Source organism: Aulonocara stuartgranti (genome assembly GCF_965226115.1).
Source record: "Aulonocara stuartgranti genome assembly, chromosome: 12".
NCBI lineage: Eukaryota > Metazoa > Chordata > Actinopteri > Cichliformes > Cichlidae > Aulonocara > Aulonocara stuartgranti.
The window spans coordinates 7,687,060-7,710,844 of NC_138948.1; the positions used below are offsets into that span (position 1 = coordinate 7,687,060).

The 23,785-nt window shown below is 39.8% G+C and overlaps 1 protein-coding gene across 6 annotated transcripts in view; it reads left to right on the forward strand.

The window, feature by feature from the left end:
- The window catches only part of taok3a (TAO kinase 3a), a 134,039-nt gene that overhangs the window by 57,878 nt on the left and 52,376 nt on the right, over window positions 1–23,785 (forward strand). For 2 of the 6 annotated variants that reach the window (XM_082555753.1, XM_082555754.1), the window contains exon 1: window positions 7,782–8,248. The exons of 1 other annotated variant lie outside the window; for it this stretch is intronic. The gene's annotated coding sequence lies outside the window, so the exon portion shown is untranslated. Of the gene's footprint in view, window positions 1–7,781; window positions 8,249–8,306; window positions 8,527–8,564; window positions 8,714–23,785 lie in introns of those variants that run through there. 3 more of the 6 variants (XM_082555752.1, XM_082555755.1, XM_082555756.1) reach the window with 3 other exon arrangements.

Sequence of the window (23,785 nt, forward strand, 5' to 3'; positions counted from 1 at the left end):
CCAGAAATACTATGATTTAGCAGAATAGTAATAACTTACAAAATTACAAATATGGAGGCATATTGAAACAGAAATGCACAGAGGGACACACAAACACAGGCTCTAATCCAGTCAACCAGTCTAACTACATTCAATTTAAATCCTACAATGACATGCTGCCAAATAAGGGCAGGGTCCTCTCTCTCCCACTAAACACACACACACACACACACACACACACACACAGACACAGAGGGAGAGAGCTGCCGAATTTAAATCCACCAATCAGAGTGGCTGTTTACATTTTCCCGCCAAAAAAGGTGCATCTTTTTACACACGCAGCACAGAGAGGCACAGGATTATTGCAGCCTATTTCTCATAGTGAGGACTCCCCTCAAACAAATGACCATAATTTCCTAACCGTAGGGGCTAGAGCGGTCCTTCTTACACCGTTTTGTTCAGAAGAGATGGGGGAATCTTCAAGTGTTGACAATTTAACATTAAAATATGAATTTTTAGAGATATATGACATGGATGACTTGTTGACTTAGAAGCCACGAATTCCCCAATATGCAAATTTGAATGCCTCAGACCACATATATGATTGGCTGCCTGGGAAGCCGTGCAGGCCCTGATTTGTGGATTTGAATTCCTCAGCCCTCAGATATGATTGGCTGGCTTAGAAGCCATGAAGGCCCCAATATGCAAATTTGAATGCCTCAGGACACATATATGATTGGCTGGGAAACCCTGATTTGAAAATTTGAATGTCTAAGTCCTCACAGAGGATTGGCTGCCTGGGGACCTGGCAGAAATATATAGAAATACTATGATTAAGCATAAATACTACATTTAGTAGAAATACTATGTTTTAGCACAAATACTATAAAAAGCAGAAATACTATAATTTAGCAGAAATACTATATTAAGCACAAATCCTATAAAAAGCAGAAATACTATATTAGGCACAAATCCTATAAAAAGCAGAAATAGTATGATTAAGCATAAATACTACATTTAGTAGAAATACTATGTTTTAGCACAAATAGTATAAAAAGCAGAAATATTATAATTTAGCACAAATAGTATAAAAAGCAGAAATATTATAATTTAGCACAAATAGTATAAAAAGCAGAAATACTACATTTTGTAGAAATACTATGTTTTAGCACAAATAGTATAATAAAGCAGAAATACTATAATTTAGCAGAAATACTGTATTTACCACAAGTACCGAAAAGTACCAGAAATACTATGATTTAGCAGAATAGCAATAACTTACAAAATTACAAATATGGAGGCATATTGAAACAGAAATGCAGAGAGGGACACACAAACACAGGCTCTAATCCAGTCAATCAGTCTAACTATATTCAATTTAAATCCTACAATGACATGCTGCCAAATAAGGGTAGGGTTCTCTCTCTCCCACTAAACACACACACACACACACACACACACACACACACACACACACACACACACACACACACACACACACAGAGGGAGAGAGCTGCCGAATTTAAATCCACCAATCAGAGTGGCTGTTTACGTTTTCCCGCCAAAAAAGGTGCATCTTTTTACACACGCAGCACAGAGAGGCACAGGATTATTGCAGTCTATTTCTCATAGTGACGACTCCCCTCAAACAAATGACCATAATTTCCTAACCGTAGGGGCTAGAGCGGTCATTCTTACACCGTTTTGTTCAGAAGAGATGGGGGAATCTTCCAGTGTTTACAATTTATCATTAAAATATGAATTATTAAAGATATTTGACTTCTAATGCACCATAACTGAGTAGAGCGAAGCAAAAACTGCCTTGACTTGCCCACAAACAACGCTTTGTAACTCTAAATCTATTTGGAGTATCGATATCATTCTTTCACCGTAAGAGACAGCAGGCTTTGGTGAACAGTCATGGAAATTTTCAGGTCTCTGTGGAAATCCAACAAAAAGTTATGACGAGAGAAAAAGGTGGTTCATTTCCACAGTTTGAAATCTGAAGAAATCTGAGCAAAGGACAAATTTCCTACCCTCAAACAAGTCCAACTCATTTCAGAACGGTAATACGTGAGAAAGAAATTCTTGAATTGTGAGCGTCAGGAGTGTCTGAAGATATACCGGGACAAGCCTCATGTCTTAAAGTCGCTTCGTTAAGGAGATATGACGATTCGAATATGCCTCTCATTACAGAAATCCAGCGATGATTTTGAACAAGCTCTCCATTGACTTTATATGGAGAGTTTTGAGACCTTGTGTTGGTCTGAGGAGATTTGCAAAAATTCTATAAATCCCACAACAATGATAGTGACATTTTCTGAAAGCCAGCAAAAATACCTACGTTTTGATGTATAATTTGTGGAAGTTGAGTGAAAATTGAGCAAGTAGCAAACAGTTGTTCGGACATGAAGCGAAAATTGCAAAACCTTCAGTGGCACACTGGAAGCCAAGAGCATAGCAACCATAACAACACATGTATTTTGTGAAAAATCACAATTTTGCAACTCAAAACTTTAAGAGGCATAAAAGTAAAACAGTTAAAAATTTGAAAAAGCTGAATCATACCTGAATAGCCCAATAATTTGTGAACATTTTAAAATTTGAATGGTTGTTCTAGGTGAAAGTATGAGGAAGTAGTTAAGTTTCAAAAACAAGCAAATTTTAGCAGAATTGCTGAAGTTTCCCATTCATTTCAATGGGACAAATTAAAGGAAAAAAGTGGAATATTTTAAAAAGTATAATAGTTAAAAATACCAAAAGTCATAGCCGGCATTAGCAAAAATAGTTGAATAGTTTAAAATTTGAACGGTGAAAATCGGCTGAAAATTGTGGAAGTAGTTCTACGGCGAAAAGTGTACGGAAACACCCGGAATAATAATAATAAAGAACTAGAAAAATTTGCATTTCCTGCGAAAATGCAGTGTGGATGCTTAAAGCTGAAGCTGTATGCAAAAAGTAGCTGAAAAAGCTGAAAAGTTGCAGAAATTGTAAAAACTTTGCAGAAGCAAAAGAAGTTTGCTAAAATGGAATAACTTAGCAGAACTGCAATATCTTAGAGGAAACATAATACTTGGCAGAAATACAATAGCATAGCAGAATTTAGCAGAAATATTGTAACTTACCAGAAACATGATAACTTCTCAAAAATACAAGAATTTAGGAGAAATAGTATAAGATAACAGAAAGAATATATTTAGCCAAAAATACTTAAACATTACAGAAACACTATGATTTAGAAAAATAGTACAACAGAGCAGAAATATTGTGATTTACCAGAGACACTGTGATGAACTATGAATATTGTAATTTTAAATTGAGACTATGTTTTAGCACAAATATTATAATTTGGCAGAAATACTATAATTTAGCAGAAATACTATATTAAGCACAAATCCTATAAAAAGCAGAAATGGTATGATTAAGCACAAATACTACATTTAGTAGAAATACTTTGTTTTAGCACAAATCCCATAAAAAGCAGAAATACTGTACTATGATTTAGTAGAAAAACTATAATTAATCAGAAATACTAAATTTAGCAGAAATACTATATTAAGCACAAATACTATAAAAAGCAGAAATACTACATTTAGCAGAAATACTATATTAAGCACAAATCCTATAAAAGCAGAAATAGTATATTAAGCACAAATCTTATAAAATAGCAGAAATAGTATGATTTAGCACAATAGTAATAAGTTAAACAGAAAAATTGGAAAAGCAAAATGGACAGCTGAAAAAATGCTGAACATGCTGAGGGTCCCTCAAATATACTTGTTAAATGACAAAAATCTGCAAAAAAATTTATTACAGCCACACAATCACAAATATGTACACATGAGGAAACACACATGCACAGAGAGACCCACACACAAGATCCAATTCAGTCAACCAGTCTAAATATATTGAATTTAAATCTTAGAATGAGATCATCCCATTAAAAGCCTTTCTCTCTCTCTCTCTCTCTCTCTCTCTGTCACACACACACACACACACACACACACACACACACACACACACACACACACACACACACACACAGGGAGAGAGAAGTAAGTTTCTAGGTCAGCCTGGGAGCTGCTGAATTTGAATCCACCAATCAGAGAGCCTGTGTACTTTTTCCCGCCAAAACAGGTGCATCTTTTTACACACGCAGCAGAGAGAGGCACAGGATTATTGCAGCCTATTTCTCATAGTGAGGACTCCCCTCAAACAAATGACCATAATTTCCAAACCGTAGGGGCTAGAACGGTCATTCTTACACCGTTTTGTTCAGAAGAGATGGGGGAATCTTCAAGTGTTGACAATTTAATATTAAAATATGAATTTTTAGAGATATATGACATGGATGACTTGTTGACTTAGAAGCCACGAATTCCCCAATATGCAAATTTGAATACCTGGAGCCCACATACATGATTGGCTGGCTGGGAAGCTGTGCAGGCCCTGATTTGTGGATTTGAATTCCTCAGCCCTCAGATATGATTGGCTGGCTTAGAAGCCATGAAGGCCCCAATATGCAAATTTGAATGCCTCAGGACACATATATGATTGGCTGGGAAGCCGTGCAGGCCCTGATTTGAAAATTTGAATTTCTCAGTCCTCACAGAGGATTGGCTGCCTGGGGACCTGGCAGAAATATATAGAAATACTATGATTAAGCATAAATACTACATTTAGTAGAAATACTATGTTTTAGCACAAATACTATAAAAAGCAGAAATACTATAATTTAGCAGAAATACTATATTAAGCACAAATCCTATAAAAAGCAGAAATAGGATGATTAAGCATAAACACTACATTTAGTAGAAATACTATGTTTGAGCAAAAATCCTATAAAAAGCAGAAATACTATATTAGGCACAAATCCCATAAAAAGCAGAAATAGTATGATTAAGCATAAATACTACATTTAGTAGAAATACTATGTTTTAGCACAAATAGTATAAAAAGCAGAAATACTGTAATTTAGCAGAAATACTATATTAGGCACAAATCTTATAAAATAGCAGAAATAGTATGATTTAGCACAATAGTAATAAGTTAAACAGAAAAATTGGAAAAGCAAAATGGACAGCTGAAAAAATGCTGAACATGCTGAGGGTCCCTCAAATATACTTGTGAAATGAAAAAATCAGCAAAAAAATGCACAGGGAGAGAGAAGTAAGTTTCTAGGTCAGCCTGGGAGCTGCTGAATTTGAATCCACCAATCAGAGAGCCTGTGTACTTTTTCCCGCCAAAACATGTGCCTCTTTTTACACACGCAGCACAGAGAGGCACAGGATTATTGCAGCCTATTTCTCATAGTGAGGACTCCCCTCAAACAAATGACCATAATTTCCAAACCGTAGGGGCTAGAGCGGTCATTCTTACACCGTTTTGTTCAGAAGAGATGGGGGAATCTTCCAGTGTTTACAATTTATCATTAAAATATGAATTATTAAAGATATTTGACTTGTAATGCACCATAACTGAGTAGAGCGAAGCAAAAACTGCCTTGACTTGCCCTCAAACAACGCTTTCTAACTCGAAATCTATTTGGAGTATCGATATCATTCTTTCACCGTAAGAGACAGCAGGCTTTGGTGAACAATCATGGAAATTTTCAGGTCTCTGTGGAAATCCAACAAAAAGTTATGACGAGAGAAAAAAGTGGTTCATTTCCACAGTTTGAAATCTGAAGAAATCTGAGCGAAGGACGAATTTCCTACCCTCAAACAAGTCCAACTCATTTCAGAACGGTAATAGGTGAGAAAGAAATTCTTGAATTGTGAGCGTCAGGGGTGTCTGAAGATATTCGGGGACAAGCCTCATGTCTTAACTTTGCTTCGTTAAGGAGATATGACGATTCGAATATGCCTCTCATTACAGAAATCCAGCGGTGATTTTGAACAAGCTCTCCATTCACTTTATATGGAGAGTTTTCTGACCTTGTGTTAGTCTGAGGAGATTTGCAAAAATTCTATAAATCCCACAACAATGATGGTGACATTTTCTGAAAGCCAGCAAAAATACCTACGTTTTGATGTATAATTTGTGGAAGTTGAGTGAAAATTGAGCAAGTAGCAGGAAGTTGTTCGGACATGAAGTGAAAATTGCAAAACCTTCAGTGGCACACTGGAAGCCAAGAGCATAGCAACCATAACAACACATGTATTTTGTGAAAAATCACAATTTTGCAACTCAAAACTTTAAGAGGCATAAAAGTAAAACAGTAGAAGATTTGAAAAAGCTGAATCATACCTGAATAGCCCAATAATTTGTGAACATTTTAAAGTTTGAATGGTTGTGATAGGTGAAAATATGAGGAAGTAGTTAAGTTTCAAAAACAAGCAAATTTTAGCAGAATTGCAGAAGTTTCCCATTCATTTCAATGGGACAAATTAAAGGAAAAAAGTGGAATATTTTAAAAAGTATAATAGTTAAAAATAGCAAAAGTCATAGCCGGCATTAGCAAAAATAGCTGAATAGTTTAAAGTTTGAACGGTGAAAATCGGCTGAAAATTGTGGAAGTAGTTCCACGGCGAAAAGTGTACGGAAGTCCTAAGAATAATAAAGAATAAAGAGAAACAGGAACTCAATAGTGTGGATGCTTAAAGCATCCACACAATAAAGAGAAACAGGAACTCAATAGTGTGGATGCTTAAAGCATCCACACAATAAAGAATAAAGAGAAACAGGAACTCAATAGTGTGGATGCTTAAAGCATCCACACAATAATAATAATAAAGAATAAAGAGAAACAGGAACTCAATAGTGTGGATGCTTAAAGCATCCACACAATGAGACATAGACATGACAACCCGAACTTGACAACGTAAGACACAGACATGAAACGCATGAAGAGCAGGGGAGATTTAACATGGTTGGAAACACGAGGGGAAAATAATAACTAGAAACACTTAGGCATAATAATACAAACTTGATAACATAAGACACGCAGCATGAAACACGAAGGGTGAGGGGAAGCTTAAATACAGGGGAAGAAAACACAAGGAGTCTAATAACCAAATGAACTTAGATAACCTAATGAACAAAATAAACTCAAACTTAAAACGCTGGGTCAAAAGACCCAGGACCATGACACACTGTTCCTTTTAAACAATCAAAAGTAAAACTTTTGATTTATTGGGGAAAATAAGTAAGAATACAACTTTTTTTTATTGATGGTCTGAATACTTGTTTCTCCACATTACAAAACAGCTATTCAGTAGAATGGAATTAATTTAAACAGATCTAGATTTTTATACTCTCAAGTGCCACTTCTGGCATAATGTCTATATTAGGAAACAGGTCTGTATAAGCCTGAAAATTATAATACTTGAGTTCATTTTTATTATCATATTAAGGAGTGAAACTACAATCCACACATTCTCCTCACCTTACATCTATGCCTACACATGTCCTCATTTCCACGCCGCACACTCCCTCCCCATTTTTCCTCTGTTTGTCATCCAAAAGGTATCAGTGGAATCTGTTAGGCCAGGAGCCAGTAATCATTATCAGCAAATATTCTTCATTTGCATCCGAGGTTGAGGTCCTTGCTAGTGAATACGCGGTATTCGTTTCGGATCAAATATTGTGGTTTCCTGTGCCCCATCCTACTCCTCCACTGGTTTTCATTGGTCTCCCCGCTCCCCCGGCCATCCTATTGCAAAAACTACTGGAAACGGCCCTGATGCAGAATAAACTCAATAATTTTACAGTTAAACTTCCAAAGTACAACAGCAGGTGGCATCATCGTACTGAGCATATTTAGCAGACTAGCTGGCTTGCCATCTCTGAAGTTGCAACAGAATCGGGATGACTCAGTCCATGCATCTTTAATGATTTGCAAAGGAAATTGGGTAAAGGATCGTTGGTCGTTCACTTTTAATAAATTCTTTATTAATATCTTTATTTTTGAATGCTGCGCCACTGTAAGAATGATTCATACTTTAAAAATTTGTATTGAATTCGGACAAAACAACTGAGCATAAAGTACACGCAAAACAATCAGTCAGATATATATTATGTGGAAAATACCAAGCGCGCAGAGCGCACATCCTCCAGCGGTCGGTTCCCAACACGAGGCAACTTTATTTCCGCCTGTCTGTCAGAGTGGCTGTCAAACACGGGCTAGGGGTTGTGCTCCTGCTGCTCCGTCATTCAGGAAGTCTAGACCAACTGACAGCACTTCGAGAAGTCACAGCGAAATCTCTAGAGTCGGACAAAATAACCCTGAAGTGCGTACGGTTTTCACCAAGGACGAATTTTACAAAAGGTGAGTAGTTTTTTCACTCTGCTGTTGCGCTGCTGTCAACGTTTGTCCTCATCCACTGTAACGGTTAACAGCTCGTGCTAAAAGCCTCGCGCGCTGAGAACTGAAAATGACACTTCCTCTTGGCTCAACGGCTGAGCTACTGTAGCTAAATGTCAAAGCGGTAAAAGTGGATACAAAGGAGTAGTAGTGTCGATTAGGTTGCACCTGAAGTTGGTAATGACTATCATCGCCTGTTTTCGACGTTGTTCGGCTTGTTGTTTGAACGCAACTCAGAGGTGGTGAGTACTGAGACAAGCATCAGCTCGCTGGGGTTAAGTGCGTAGGTTTGGTTTTTAACGGCTTTAACGAAGTGTGCACGTTTGCTCGTTATTGCACCTTTTTAAAGCCTAGGCTGAATTGTGGGTATTTTTTTACGCTGTGAACTGACGAAGAAGAAGCTTTGCTGTTTGGTTTGTTCCTCGGGGGGTGAGTATGCTGAGAAAACGAATGACAGCTTGTAGTGAAGTGAACGTTTGGGGTTTTTTTTTTTGCAACAGACAAGGTGGCTGGGTGGTGTATAAACTTGTCCATGGTGTTATTTTAGCAGTCTCACGCAGTGTGAGTGTCAGTCCGTTTGAATCTGTCACGTCCAAAATGACTGTGGTACCTTCCATTGCACATTGTTGTGAGTGAGCTTTTACTATCAACGCACGGTCACAATGGCTTTCGGTTGAGACAGTGTAACGTCCACTATGCATGACACTACGCATACTTTTACTACGTCTATCTGAAGCCTTTTTACACAGGCGATCATGATCTGCACACCCTGTTTTGTTCTGCTTTTGTGGGGGGTTTAGGATTTAGATTGTAGGATTAGACTGCACTAATTTAATGCAAAGACAACAACGGTACGTCATTCATTGTTTTATTATATAAGTCATTCATGGCTTGAATTGTACCGGACATCTTCACCTGCACACGAGACGGTGCTCCATTAAATGGGCAGTAGTTAAAAGTAAATGTAGGCTAATACGGCGCGCTCGAAATGGCAGATGTAGATAGCAAGCTGAGCATTAAAACCCAAGCTGACCCAATATGATGTCATCTCTTGTGTGTAGAGCGCATGAGTGAGAGGAAGCAGACCCGTGTTTGACTGCTAAACTGTGTCATTTGTAAAGATTTATTTTAAGAAGCCTGCCCACTCAATTTCAGGCATGGATCGCGGGAATTTAATCCTGTATTATGACACTGCACCTGCATGCCATTCACATCGATTTGTAGTATTTTTTTTTATTTTTTTTTCTGTTATGTCATTTAGCTTAGGAATGATGCACTGTAGATGAAAACCCTGTGTGAATCAATTTTGCACACTGTAGTTTTACACAGTGGTTTACTCATCTTGAGATAATGTTAAGTGAGTATTGTAAAACTGATGTCAGTTCCCTTTTATAACATCTGTCAAGTTTGTCTTTCTGTGCTATGTCCGAGTTTCTCTGCCCTACTTCGGTTTTGTTCAAAGGGCAAATACGTCACTGTTGTGCAAGTGTGTTTTGTCCGTTTTTCACATCATTCACATCTAATCGGTTCATCGACCACCCAATCGCAGTTCCACTGACATAGGGAACAGAAAGTGTCACACTTCCTTATTGGTATCTCCTTTTATGATTTTGATTGTGCCATTTTCTCTGAATGTTTCGATCCCAGTCACAACATAGACTAGATGTTAAAGGTACATGTAGCATAATGGTGCACAGATAATGATGGACATAGTATTTTAGTTCACATTTCAGATCAAACCACAAAGTGAAAAGGGATCTATGTAAGCACTAAAAGAGGCTCAAGAAGTGCTTTTACTGTGACAGTGTAGAAAGATTAAAACATTTTTGGAATGGGTCGGAGTGATATATGCTAAAATGATTTCAAAAGAAATTCCACTAAACCTCAAGCTTTTTCTTTTCTGTTTGTAGCTAGGAGGACACGACTGCAATTAAAATGAAGAACAATTAATGAACCTCAGTTGTTTGAATGCCAAAGAGCTAATTGTGACGTGTTTTTTGGGTGGGGGAAAAAACCAAATATTACCCACAGGATAAGATAAATAATGTCAATTCTTCCACTAGATAGAATAACACATATATTAAAATCTAATAGGAAATCAGTGTGAAGTGAGCAACAGCCATCCTATACCCATTTTTACAATGTTCACAGAATGTTTTGTCTTTAATGTTAAAAAAAAAAGAAAAGTTGTTTGGGTATAAATTACCTTGTATATTAACAAAATGAGTGTTTTCCTGTTTGTTTGTTTGCATGTTTATTTGTTTTTATCTTGTTAATTTTTTTAATTGTTTAATTTTTTTAATTTAATCTAAACTATTTAAACAAATACTCAGTGCACAGATGTAGAGGAGACAGAGGTGCGTGTGCGCGCGTGTGTGTGTCTGTATTCTCATGAATTCAGGAAATCAGTTAGTGCTTTCAAGAAGGCAAGGCATCATGAAATAGAACAGTGGGGAAGGACAGCCTCAAAATTAGTAATCTAATTCAAACCTGCAAGGATTCAACATGCTGGAGAGAGAGAGTGAGAGATATGATGGCTTAGTGTGCTCTGACTCTGTTGTTCTACTCCATAGCCAAATCCCTTATCCTAATGAGAGAATTTATTCTGTTGGGATCTTCAAATTATTGCATTAATGTCACAAAGAGGAAATGGACTCAGCAGAATGGAAACCACAGTTCCCAGTCTTTTATGACAGACGGGGCTTGCTTCTTCTGGGTCTGTCCACATGTCATTGGGATGTACAATGGGCTGCAGCAGATTATCTGTACAACAGCTACTGCCATCTTATAAAACAGACTACATTAGTTATAACAGTTGTCCTGACCTCTATGTGCCCTTTATAGGTCTTGTAATATGCTGCAGCGTCTAATGCAATCTCTGTCTGTCTCAGTGAAATCCTGATTTGTTTTATTTCAGAGAAACTAGAAGCCACTGAAGCCCTCTACTAGCTTTACACAAGATGGGATTTTTTAAAAAAACAACCCAAAAACTTATCAATGGGAAGAGTTTAACTGTATCAGCTATAATCGAGAAATTAAACTCCCAGTCCCCCTATGTGAATGTTAAAGTTATCGAGTTGACCTGTTCTTTTGAAAAACCTAGACAAGCCTACTGGTAGGCCTCTTACAGTTTGGAAACAATTATGTAATAAGGTTATTGGCATTGTCATATCCACATATTTGAAACAGCAATTGTGATATTTTACAACAATTTAACCCCTCAATGAGAAAGAGCTGAATTTGCTTCTAGGTGAAACCTGTTGAAGTGAAAAGCTTTTTCCTTTCACATGATGAAAGGCTGACTTTTGAAACCTATATTACAGAATTGTCAGTTATCCAGTGCCACAGCAGTTTGGTGGTTTATGCTACAGTGGCAGGGCACATCAATATTAAAGGGCTTCTGTCAGGCTTAATGTTATGCAGTGATCTGGTTTAGGATGTCTGATACAGGAATGTTGTCTCAGATAGTAAGGAGAATTATGCCGTTTCTACCCCCACCACTGATGTGTTCATGCGTACTGCTTTTAATGATGATTTCAGTTGACAGCAAAACTCTGTACTGCTGCAAGATCATAGTCTTGTGAAGCCAGCAAGAGAGAGTACCAGCACAGATATGTGTTAGCAGGATTAATCTATAGAAGCACTTTGTTTGATTAGCCAGTCAGAACTACCTACGGTACACGTGTGCATGTTCACAGTGGGTGCGTTCCTAAATCTTCTTTTGGTGTGCATTAAAGCAGCGTTTGTGTCCAACTAAGAGTGTCTATTTAATTAAATGTGAAGATGGTTAGTTCCTCAAAGCAAATGCCCTTTTTATAAACCATCTGTTGATTCATGTCCAGCTCATAGTTTCTTTTATCGGCATCACTTCTGGATTTTTATGGCAATGGCGTATTTGCACCACTGACCATCATGGGGAAAAATGTGAAATGGATCTAGTCAAGGCCCAGCAGCTGGTGCAGACCTGAGTCATGGCCTTGGTCTACTGAAAGCTGTCTCAGAGGGGGGAAGCCACGGCCCAGCAGATGTCTCATCAACAAATGCCTCCCCAGTGAGTGTGCCACTTCTGCTGTTTACTTGCCACCTTGCACAGCTGAAAACTGTATTAGTCAGACCAACCACTTTAGATCTTGAGCAGAAGTATTCAGCTGTCGCCCACTGAAGTTTTCACAATGAAAATATTGCACACCTAAAAAGGTAATTATTGCAGCAGTTCTGATCTAAGTATGTGTGTGCTTATTCATCTGGAAATTCCTATTGGATTTTATAGGCTTTTCACTAGTGTAGCATCTGGCTCAATTTCTTCACTGAGCACAATAATGTATGTGCTGCATACTATTATGCACCACATATTGGTTGTTAAATACGTCATTCTTCCTAATGTACTACATGTCCATTGTTTCCTTCATTGTTTTTTTTATTATTTTTTTTTCAAATTGTGTCACAAGATAGGCATTTTGGCAAGTTAGCCTCTGTGGGTGTGGGAGGTTAGCACGAGTGACTTGATTACAGAGCTTTATTAGAAGTGCGCATCCAATCCCCTGGCGAGGTTGCAGCTGTGACCATGAGTAGGCCCCCCTACCCACCCTCTTTTCAACCCCTATTATGTCCAACTACATCTGTCTCCCTTTTTTTTTTTTTTTTTCGTGAAATGTGCAAGCCTATCCCTGCTCTTCTATGACTAGGCCAAGTTGAAGTGCTGAGGAATTATGAGGAGCCATCACCATCACCCAAAGAGACATTACCAATGCTGATGGCTGACTTGTCTTATCTCTGCCCACCACTACCCCTCCTGGGCCTAAGGCTTAATTTAGCCTGGCAGAATGGCGGAAAAGACTCAGACTGGACTATTTTTAGAACTACATGGTTCACTGTAATATGGGTCTTTAAAAAATTGAAAGTGTCATGTCATAGGCCTACCATTTGCCTCTGTTCTGCTGACTCTCCCCTGCATGCAAGCCAACTGGGGAAACTCTAGTATGCACTGTGAGCTTCATAGAGTGGGGCATGTCAGCAGGGCTTAGGATGCATGAATGTGATGGACACATTTACTGATGTGAGTGGGGGTGAGGTAATGCACCGCACCACATCTATTTTGGGAGCTTCCTTTGGCTGCTCAAAGCGCTTTTGTGTCACACAGTTATTCACCATAATTTTTCACTCAGCACTTTTGCTAACATGTCTCAAAACTTCATTCATTTATTTCAGAGCACTTTTCATTGGTGTGAAGGTTCAGAACCTTCATGTTGGCAAAATTGTGGATGCTGTGGTCAACAGTGACCAGCAGTGACCATTATAATAGCTTTTATTCCATAGCACTTCTGAAAGATCTATAGGGCATCTAGGATCAGTAGTGCTACCTAACATGATGTGAATGTTTGATAACTTCTCATCATGTGAGCTACCAAAGTGCATGCCAAAAACGCCCTGGTCCCAAGGGAATCTAGGCCTCTGCCCAAGCTCTGTGCAGCTCTAATACTGTGACTGGACAGCCTCCATTGGGTCAAGTGGAGATTTGTTTCTGATGAAGCTGGGGGAGATTGTACCGTGCTGTCACCAGCCAGCAGTGTATCAAGATAAATGTGAGTTTTATTTTTCATTTTTAGCTAACTCTGTATTTCAGCCTGGCTTCTTTCACAGGCACTTCTTTAAAAGGCAAGAAAACATTAGGACAAACAAGGCATGGAGGTTGGACTAAGAAACAACACTGAATTTCTCTTGCACTTGCGTCTCTTCCCATAGTTGCTACTTTCCAGCCAAGCTTTTTGTGTTATCTCTGTATTCATCAACCGGACTGTTGTGTGTCATAATGAATGAGGAACATAGGAGTTTCTCATGGAAAAAAATGTAAGGCCAGCCAAAGTAAGTACTTCAGCCACCCCTTTCTTGCTTAATAGTATTTACCAGGAGAGCTTTTGATGCCTTTATGAACCCTGAGAGCCTGGGGTTAAACTGAACAATTGTCCAATTACACTGCGACTTACCAGTCAACACCCAGCCCCACTGCTTCCCTCAGTCATTATAGTTTACTCACTCACTCTCTCACACACAGGCTCTCATCATGACCCAGAAGGCTGCAAACCTTAGCATAATTGCAAGGATGATATCGTCCCAGACTGCTAGATAGGAAGTACTTGCATTGTTAGGCCAAGAGGGTATCAAAGAAGCCGACATGCACACACCCTCACTGGGTTGTCATAGACGGTAGCCAGCCTGACCCGCGTCCAGCTATTGTTTCCTGGTATGATACAGGAGCCATGTCAGATAGGAAAGCCTATTGTGCTTTCATAAACAATTTAGAATGAAGTATCAAGCCAATATTACTGCTGGATTAGATGCCAAGCTTCAAGTTGCTTGTTTAAGTTGTGATTATTATAATACACAGTATAATTAAGAAGTTATTCATTGATTAGCTTTCAAACTGTTCATTGTATAGAGAAATTAAATGAGCTGTGCTGAGCATTGGTACTCCATTACACATGACTGCTCTGATAATAAATGAAACAGAGAACCAGCTGCAGGCACTGCATTGGTCAGTACTTGATATTCATCAAGTCTAAAAGCTTCTGTTGGTCTGCCACTCCTTTTTATTCCTCTTCTAACATGAAAACATCCTTTCTCTGACTGTGATATATTTGGCTATTTGTTACAAAATGTTCCTGTTATTTATTTATGCCACTTCCCTGTACCAAAAAATATTTGCAATACAAAAACGCACATGATTAATTATTGATTTGGCAACACATAAAGAACTGTAGAGTTTTGTTGACCACATGGTTCATGACCTTCTATCAGTGTGTACCAGTGATATCACAGTGCACAATTAAAGCAGAGATGCAGGGATAGTAAGACTTTACCAATTCCAAAGTGACATGGTGCCAGAGGCGTTGAAGAACTTAATAGGTCCCACCAGGAGCAGCAACCTGGACTACCAGTCAAAGCTAGAAATGATGGGAAAACACCAGGATAATTACAAAAAAAAAGCTCAGGGTGATTTACTGATTAATGACACTGTTCTTAAAATCTGTCTAGCACTGCTATTTTTCTACATGTGTCCTGGAGCAGGAAATGAGGCTGAATACCTTCAAAATTGTGATTGTGATAGTTGCATACAGCTAGGCTGCACACAATGGTTTTTAGCTTTTTCCATCTGGTTCTAATAATGGATCACATAAAAAGTACAATGAAATTGAGATTGTTAGTATTACAGATCTTGCTGCGAGAACTACCTGATTGTCAGTTAACAGCTAATTAAAACTAAATCTGTGGGCATAAAATTAAATGATAAAAACATTTTAATAATACATTAGTTGTTAAAATAATTAATCAATCAAAGGAGAATTTCCTTTTTTTTCTAGATATAACTTCGGAAAATAAAAGTTTAGAAGTGCTATATACAAAATTCAGGACCACTGAGTACTGCTCTAGAGCATGACCATCTCAGACTGGAATATATAGTCACACCATCCATCCATCCATCCATCCATTCGCTTCCCCTTATCCTTTTCAGGGTCGCGGGCGGCGCTGGAGCCTATCCCAGCTGTCATAGGGCGAAAGGCGGGGTACACCCTGGACAGGTCGCCAGTCTGTCGCAGGGCTAACACACAGGGACAGACAACCATTCACACTCACATTCACACCTAGTGACAATTTGGATTAATCAATTAACCTATCCCCACAAGCTGCATGTCTTTGGACGGTGGGAGGAAGCCGGAGTACCCGGAGAGAACCCACGCAAACACGGGGAGAACATGCAAACTCCACACAGAAAGACCCCGGCCTGATGGTGGAATTGAACTCAGGACCTTCTTGCTGTGCGGCAACAGTGCTAACCACCGTGCCACCGTGCTGCCTATATATCCACACCTTTCCCCCTTTTACATTTCATTTCCAACATTACTGTTTGAACATGAAACACAAGCGTGAAAAGATTGTTAACACCTTTAGCCTTTAAAAAAAAACAAAAAAAACACTGGGTAGCTTTTGCAGGCTATGAGTCACCTGATGCCCCCTATTGTGATGAGTATCTGACTGCTTTTTTGTTGCTCTCCTCTGCACTCTGTTACACTATGTGTGTTTGTGTGTGCCTGCACCTCCAAGAAGAGGAGATACAAAGTGAAACTGAGAACAGCAAAATGGCAGTCGTTTCATTTCTGAGAGACAGCTGAAAAGAAATAAGTGGACATAATTTATGTAAAAATCAGAACAAATATACTTGGACTCAATTCTGGCATGTAGGGCAAATTAGGAGTCATAATTTTGCTGGTGTGGCCAAAAAAGCCACATAGAAATAGCTTGGAGTGGGCATGCACTGGCACAATAATACATACAACAGATTAGGACTTTTGCAATGAATCTCCTCCCTCGGATGGCTTAGGTCATTATAGTTAAACTTAGCACTGCCATTCTGGCCCTGGGGAACAGAATCAAAGTGCAGAACCGTGTGAATGTTGATGAAACTGTTGAGCATGGTTCTGGTTGTACTCCTGATCTCATCTACCTTGTTGAGTCTTGAATACTGCGAGGCACTTCATAAAATCTCGACTTAGAATGTTTACTGGTAGCACTTGTTGCAGCTGGATCACTGAACCATGTTCCATTTAAGTGCAGCAGGAAGTGTTACGTAATTTCTTATTTTTTATTTCTCTTCATAATTGACCAGACCAACCACATCTCCTTAATAGATGCACATATATGCAGAACCATCCTCATCACGATATGGCATAAAAATACAAATCATTAACTTTTTAAATAAAATTCTCTATAACATTGGTGCTACCTTTAAGTTATTTGTATGGGTAAAATCTGGCCTCCATGGGGAAGATATCACATTTATTCCCCATGTCGGTTTTTTTTTTTTTTTTTTTTTTTTTTGAGTGTGAGTAAAAGAGGCTTGGATGAATCAGTAAAGATCTAAAAGAGGAAAGGGGGAGGCTAAGTTCTGAACCTGAATTAATTCCCAGATTAATTGCGGGCAGACTTTACAGGGGATAAAAGCTGAAATCCTAAAGCTTAAAACCCATGGGCCCTCTCCCACTCTGTGTAAACTCCAATGATGATGTACATAATTTATACTGTCAGTGTATATTTGAAAAAAGAAGAGGAAAAAGCAAAACACACGGGAAATGACTCAGTGGCCTAGATGCATGTTTCCTTTTTGGGGTTTCCTCTGCTTAATTTCCTCCCTTCATCTTTCTCTTTCATTTTACTTTAGCATGCTGTCTTTTCTTTTTAAAAGGCAGAGTAAAGAAAAAAAGGTTATAGGTTCTGTTTCTCCTGATGTGTTGTATGCACTGAGACATACTTTTGACAGATTATCAATCAAGAAAAATACATGTTCCCTTTGATTCTCATTAACATAAAACTAAATCAGTTGAGGCACTGTGACATGAGCAAGCAAAGTTTGTTGTGTTTGTCTAGAACAACATGCAGGCTTTGACACACACCTCTTATGGCCCTACTCCTTATAATTTTTTTTTTTAATCATTATTTTGGTTTTTTCACGGTTAACGGCAGTGGTACGCTAGCGCTTGCAGGACGGCTTTATTCAGTCTATTATAAGGCTGACATCTTTGGGAGGCCTACCCATTAATGTATAACTGTGATATGCAACATCCCATGAGGCCTCAACAAAAGACTGCATGACATCATCGCTATTCCTCCAAGAACACGGCCTTCAAGAAAGTCAGAAAGAGTGTCTCATCTGTCCCACATAGGAGTCTTAAATGGAATCCATTCACTGAGCTGTGAGATTTAGTGTAGACTCATGTTCATTGCTTTGGCTTTGTCTGAAAAGAAGGCAGTATTGCTCTGAATTCGACAAACCTTGCTCGGCAGATTAAGAAAAGAAGGCCACTGAAAAGATTAAGATACTTCTCCAGGCAAGGAATCTGAATCTTTGTTCTAAGTCTCTTGCACCAGATTACAGAATTTAGGGAAATCTGATTCACTCACCCTGTTGGAGGCAAATGCTCATATGCAAAGACCGTAGTAGTTTGAGTTCCAATGATGGCACTGGAGCTCCAGTCATTCCCAGCTAATGGCAGCTCAACTTGCCTATTAAATTTTGCTCTTATTAAAATTTCATTATGAACAAAACTCAGCAAGTAGCGGCTACATGTCCTACTCAGTGTAATGACTTCTCTTTTGCACGGCTTTCACCATAAAGCATGCAGTAGGCCTCTATTAATCTTTCTGCTGCTTGATTGGAAAATCCTGTTGGGCTTTAGAGTAGCACTTCACTCAACTCAGCCCCTCACTATACATGTGCATGCGCACATTTAAAACTAGATCAGCTGATGTGTACTTCCACAAGTTAAAATCCCTGTCTGTGTGTTTTCGTGCACCTTCCTCAGTGACTATACTTTCATGTAGTGACTGTGTATTCTTGTGTGACTGTGTTTATGTACAAAGTGTTTGTGTGTGAGCATTTTCTCATACGTTCAAGCTCATGCATTTTGCATGGCCTTTTGGGAAAGCAGAATGGGGCTACAGCAGTTGGATGATTCACTGTCTGGTGTGGGCATCTGACCACTACCACTTGTTACTGTGGTCTCAAGGACATGCCTAGTGAAGGCTATTGCTAAGAGATTCAAAGAGCAAAGAGTGTTCAAGTCTCTGAAGAACTTAAAATTGATGAGTACAGTAGTGTGTAAAATTCCTCAGTTATCAGTACTTGCCATGTCATGTTTTAAGTAAAGAATTCAAATCATATTCCTTTAAATATTAATGGCGTCTGTAAGGCCTTATTGCCTAAGTGAACTGGATATCTCCTCTGTGTTTGTGCTGTGGGTGTGTTTTTTCTTAGTTTTATTTTTTATTTTTTATTGGAATTATGCAACAATACAGCCCATCTGAAAAACTTGATTGGGGGGGTATTCAACAGAAGGCAAATTATGTATTTCATTTTAGCCTTAGTAGTGCTGGAAAGTACTTTATTGACTGCTCATTGAAACACTGAAACACATTACTGACAACAGAGAAAGGTTCTGGTTTGCTATTTGGAGCAATCTTGAGTTCAGTATCTTGCCCATTGGCATGTAAAGGAGCTGGGTATCAAATAATTAGTGGACAATCCACTCTACCACCTGAGCAACTATCCACAGCTCTTGTGTGTTTATGTGTGGAACGGAAGAATATTTTTTTCAACCACAATGAAAATCAATACAGTTGAGAATTGATAGTGTCATAAACAGTCCCATGGTTATTGCCTAGTCGATATGGCCTATCTAGTCATCCAGCCCCAGCTGAGCCTGCATAGATATGCCCAATGGCGGTGGATGTTACACACGTTTATACCAGTTTACAACCAAAAGCAGTCCAGTGTGTCACAGAGTGCCAGTAACAGCTTGGTACCTGAATGCTGAGACCTCTTTGACCAAAAGGCATTTACGCCTAATTGTTTTCCTTTTTTTGTGAATCAAAAAAGGGATTTTTCCCCTAATGATTTAAAGACACACAAAGCCCTGGTTTTACTTCAAAGTAAATTTGTTACTTTCCTATTTTCTTACCTAAACTACATTAGCACCAGAAATGGCTTTTAAAATGAACATTTTAAGCATTTCACACAGTAACTGTAATATCATTTTCGACTTGTGTAAATTGAAAACTATGGGTCTTGGTTCAGTTGATTTCTTTAGGTGTGAAAACATGGTGGAAAAATATCAACGTGCTGGGCCCCATGATTTGCCTTTCACCCACCCATTATCATAGGCAAACTATGGGTATATATTTAGTCATGACATCATTACAGTAAATGTCCTTCATACTATACTCTGAAAGAATAATTTGCTCTGCTCATGTGATTGTAGTTTTTTGGTTATGCCACTTTTGTTAAAGCATTCAAAAGCAGTAGAGGCCTAGTGAAGTGGAAATCGTCTGAAATACATGCTTTTTTTGTTTCAAGGTGAGATACAGGGCAGATATATGTATACAGTTATATGTTTGTCAATCTATTTGTATGAGCAAGAATACATTAAAAGATTACAATAAAAACAATTTTTTTGAAACTAGGGAGAGGAATGGAGCATGTGCAGAAGAAGAACCAGTTAAAATTTTGATTCAGTGTGGTTCAAAACCAAATGCCATCATCCTTGGCATAGCATGCAATCATTCCATACCCTTTTTTATGGTTGTCTTCGGGCTTTTTGCTTGGACCTGTCTTAGGTGAATCAAAACCATAGAAATTACAGGTTGCCCATGTGGAAGGATTTTTTTTCTCAAATTATGCTTACCCTCACTTACCACATTATTCATTTGCCTGTGAAAATCTATAAATCAATTTAGTGTTTAAATTTCAAAACATAAATGATGTAAAAGTTTTGATTGCTTATTTAGAAGCTGCTAAAAATGTTGTAGCTTCTGTTTTACTGTAGAAAATTTAATGTTTGCAATATTAAGATTTAGAATATTCCAACCAGGTAATTATAGCTATTAATATGGCCGTAGATGGGTTTTTTCCATTGTAAAACTGTAAAAGATGCAAAGACACTAATACCTTAATAATTTTAAAAAGTAATTTGCTGGGGTTAGAGAGCTATGATTGTGCTTGTTAGTTGGAAGTAGGTGTCATCACCTGACAGTCTGTAGACAGAGTCTGACAAATACTCTAAACTTGGTGACACACAATTGAGTTTTACGGATTAAATTAGGCTTGTCTGTGGGATGATGATTGCAGGTTACACCTTGTTGCTCTGTTTGACTGGCCTCAGTCACCCAACCCTGTCATTAATATCTACAGTGGGGCAAAAAAGTATTTAGTCAGCCACCGATTGTGCAAGTTCCCACACTTAAAATGATGACAGAGGTCAGTAATTTGCACCAGAGGTACACTTCAACTGTGAGAGACAGAATGTGAAAAAAAAATCCATGAATTCACATGGTAGGATTTGTAAAGAATTTATTCGTAAATCAGGGTGGAAAATAAGTATTTGGTCACCTCAAACAAGGAAAATCTCTGGCCCTCACAGACCTGTAACGTCTTCTGTAAGAAGCTTTTCTGTCCCCCACTCGTTACCTGTATGAATGGCACCTGTTTGAACTCATCATCTGTATAAAAGACACCTGTCCACAGCCTCAAACAGTCAGACTCCAAACTCCGCCATGGCCAAGACCAAAGCGCTTTCGAAGGACACCAGGAAAAGTATTGTAGACCTGCACCAGACTGGGAAGAGTGAATCTACAATAGGCAAGCAGCTTGGTGTGAAAAAATCAACTGTGGGAGCAATCATCAGAAAATGGAAGACATACAAGACCACTGATAATCTCCCTCGATCTGGGGCTCCACGCAAGATCTCATCCCGTGGGGTCAAAATGATCATGAGAACGGTGAGCAAAGATCCCAGAACCACACGGGGGGACCTGGTGAATGACCTGCAGAGAGCTGGGACCAAAGTAACAAAGGTCACCATCAGTAACACACTACAACACCAGGGAATCAAATCCCGCAGTGCCAGACGTGTTCCGCTGCTGAAGCCAGTGCATGTCCAGGCCCGTCTGAAGTTTGCCAGAGAGCACATGGATGATACAGCAGAGGATTGGGAGAATGTCATGTGGTCAGATGAAACCAAAGTAGAACTTTTTGGTATAAACTCAACTCGTCGTGTTTGGAGGAAGAAGAATACTGAGTTGCATCCCAAGAACACCATACCTACTGTGAAGCATGGGGGTGGAAACATCATGCTATGGGGCTGTTTTTCTGACAAGGGGACAGGACGACTGATCCGTGTTAAGGACAGAATGAATGGGGCCATGTATCGTGAGATTTTGAGCCAAAACCTCCTTCCATCAGTGAGAACTTTGAAGATGAAACGAGGCTGGGTCTTCCACCATGACAATGATCCAAAACACACCGCCCGGGCAACAAAGGAGTGGCTCCGTAAGAAGCATTTGAAAGTCCTGGAGTGGCCTAGCCAGTCTCCAGACCTCAACCCCATAGAAAATCTGTGGCGGGAGTTGAAAGTCCGTGTTGCTCGGCGACAGCCCCAAAACATCACTGCTCTCGAGAAGATCTGCATGGAGGAATGGGCCAAAATACCAGCTACTGTGTGTGCAAACCTGGTAAAGACCTATAGTAAACGTTTGACCTCTGTTATTGCCAACAAAGGTTATGTTACAAAGTATTGAGTTGTATTTTTGTTATTGACCAAATACTTATTTTCCACCCTGATTTACGAATAAATTCTTTACAAATCCTACCATGTGGATTCATGGATTTTTTTTTTCACATTCTGTCTCTCACAGTTGAAGTGTACCTCTGGTGCAAATTACTGATCTCTGTCATCATTTTAGGTGGGGGAACTTGCACAATCGCTGGCTGACTAAATACTTTTTTGCCCCACTGTATAGTGCAGGCCCATTAGCTAGCTGGACTATCACCTGAGCAGGTCATAACAAATTTGAAGATGAAGCAAAATGTTTTGCAAAATGCTGGTACCTTGCCTCCCTCTTCCCGCTCCTCCACAACCACTCACACATGCAGGGCCTTGGAGTGGGGGTATGTCACCAGGGTGCAGAGGAGGCTACCCCCCCCCCCCCCCCCCCCTCCTGTCCCCTTCTGGCTGCCTCTGCTCAATTTTATCCCACAACTTAGACATTCACATTATTCACACTCTCATTACACATACATATAGGATCTTGGAGGTGGGCACAATCACGGAGTCCAAATTACCATCAGGGTGTATACCTCACCCCTGACGTCGTTGCCCACCTCTCAATTTTAAATACACTTAGTCATTGAGGGCTAGCAGGAGGGACTATGCGCTTACCTGCTGCTCTCTGGCAGGTAGCTCCATGCCCTCCTGGGTTTTAATTGCACCTTAGAACACATATGCATCAACACTACAATGAGCGGGGTGGAGGGAGGTTTGGAGTCTTCTCCCACCCCCATTCTCTGCGGCCTGCTGGAGCGGGAGGGCTAGTAGGAGGAGTTGGCCGTCCGACTGCGGTCTGGGGTGTGGGGCCTCCCTGCTGCTGCGGAGTCGGGGTGGTCTGCCTCTCCCCACCGCAGGGAAAAGGGTAACACCACCTGGGTCTGGGTGCAATTCCCCCCTCCAGGGGCAAGGGTACCTAGACCCGGTTTGTAGAGTACGCTTGGGGAGTGTGATTGTGTGTACAGCGTCTCTTTATGTCTGTCTCCACGTTGGTTGAGTGTGGAGTGAGTGCATATGAGAGCATGAGGGTGGGAATGGATGTTTGTGTCTGTGTGTGCCCGTATGTCTGTGTCTATATGTCAGGTTGGGTATCAGACGCCACCTCTCTGGGGACACCTCAGGCCCTCCAAGGTTTGGAGGCCTATCTCCACCCACCACCACTTCCCCTGCCGGTGGCGGACTCCCTCAGGTGTCGGTGTGTTGGTGGTTCTTTGTATCTGGGGGTGGGCGTCCGGGTACACACCGGCTCACTCCTTGGCGGCCGCTTGTCGGGGCCTGGGGCCTGGGGCTCGCTCGGGCCCCTTTGGAGGTGGGGTGCCCCCGGCCTCTCGGCCTGGGGCTCGGTCACTCA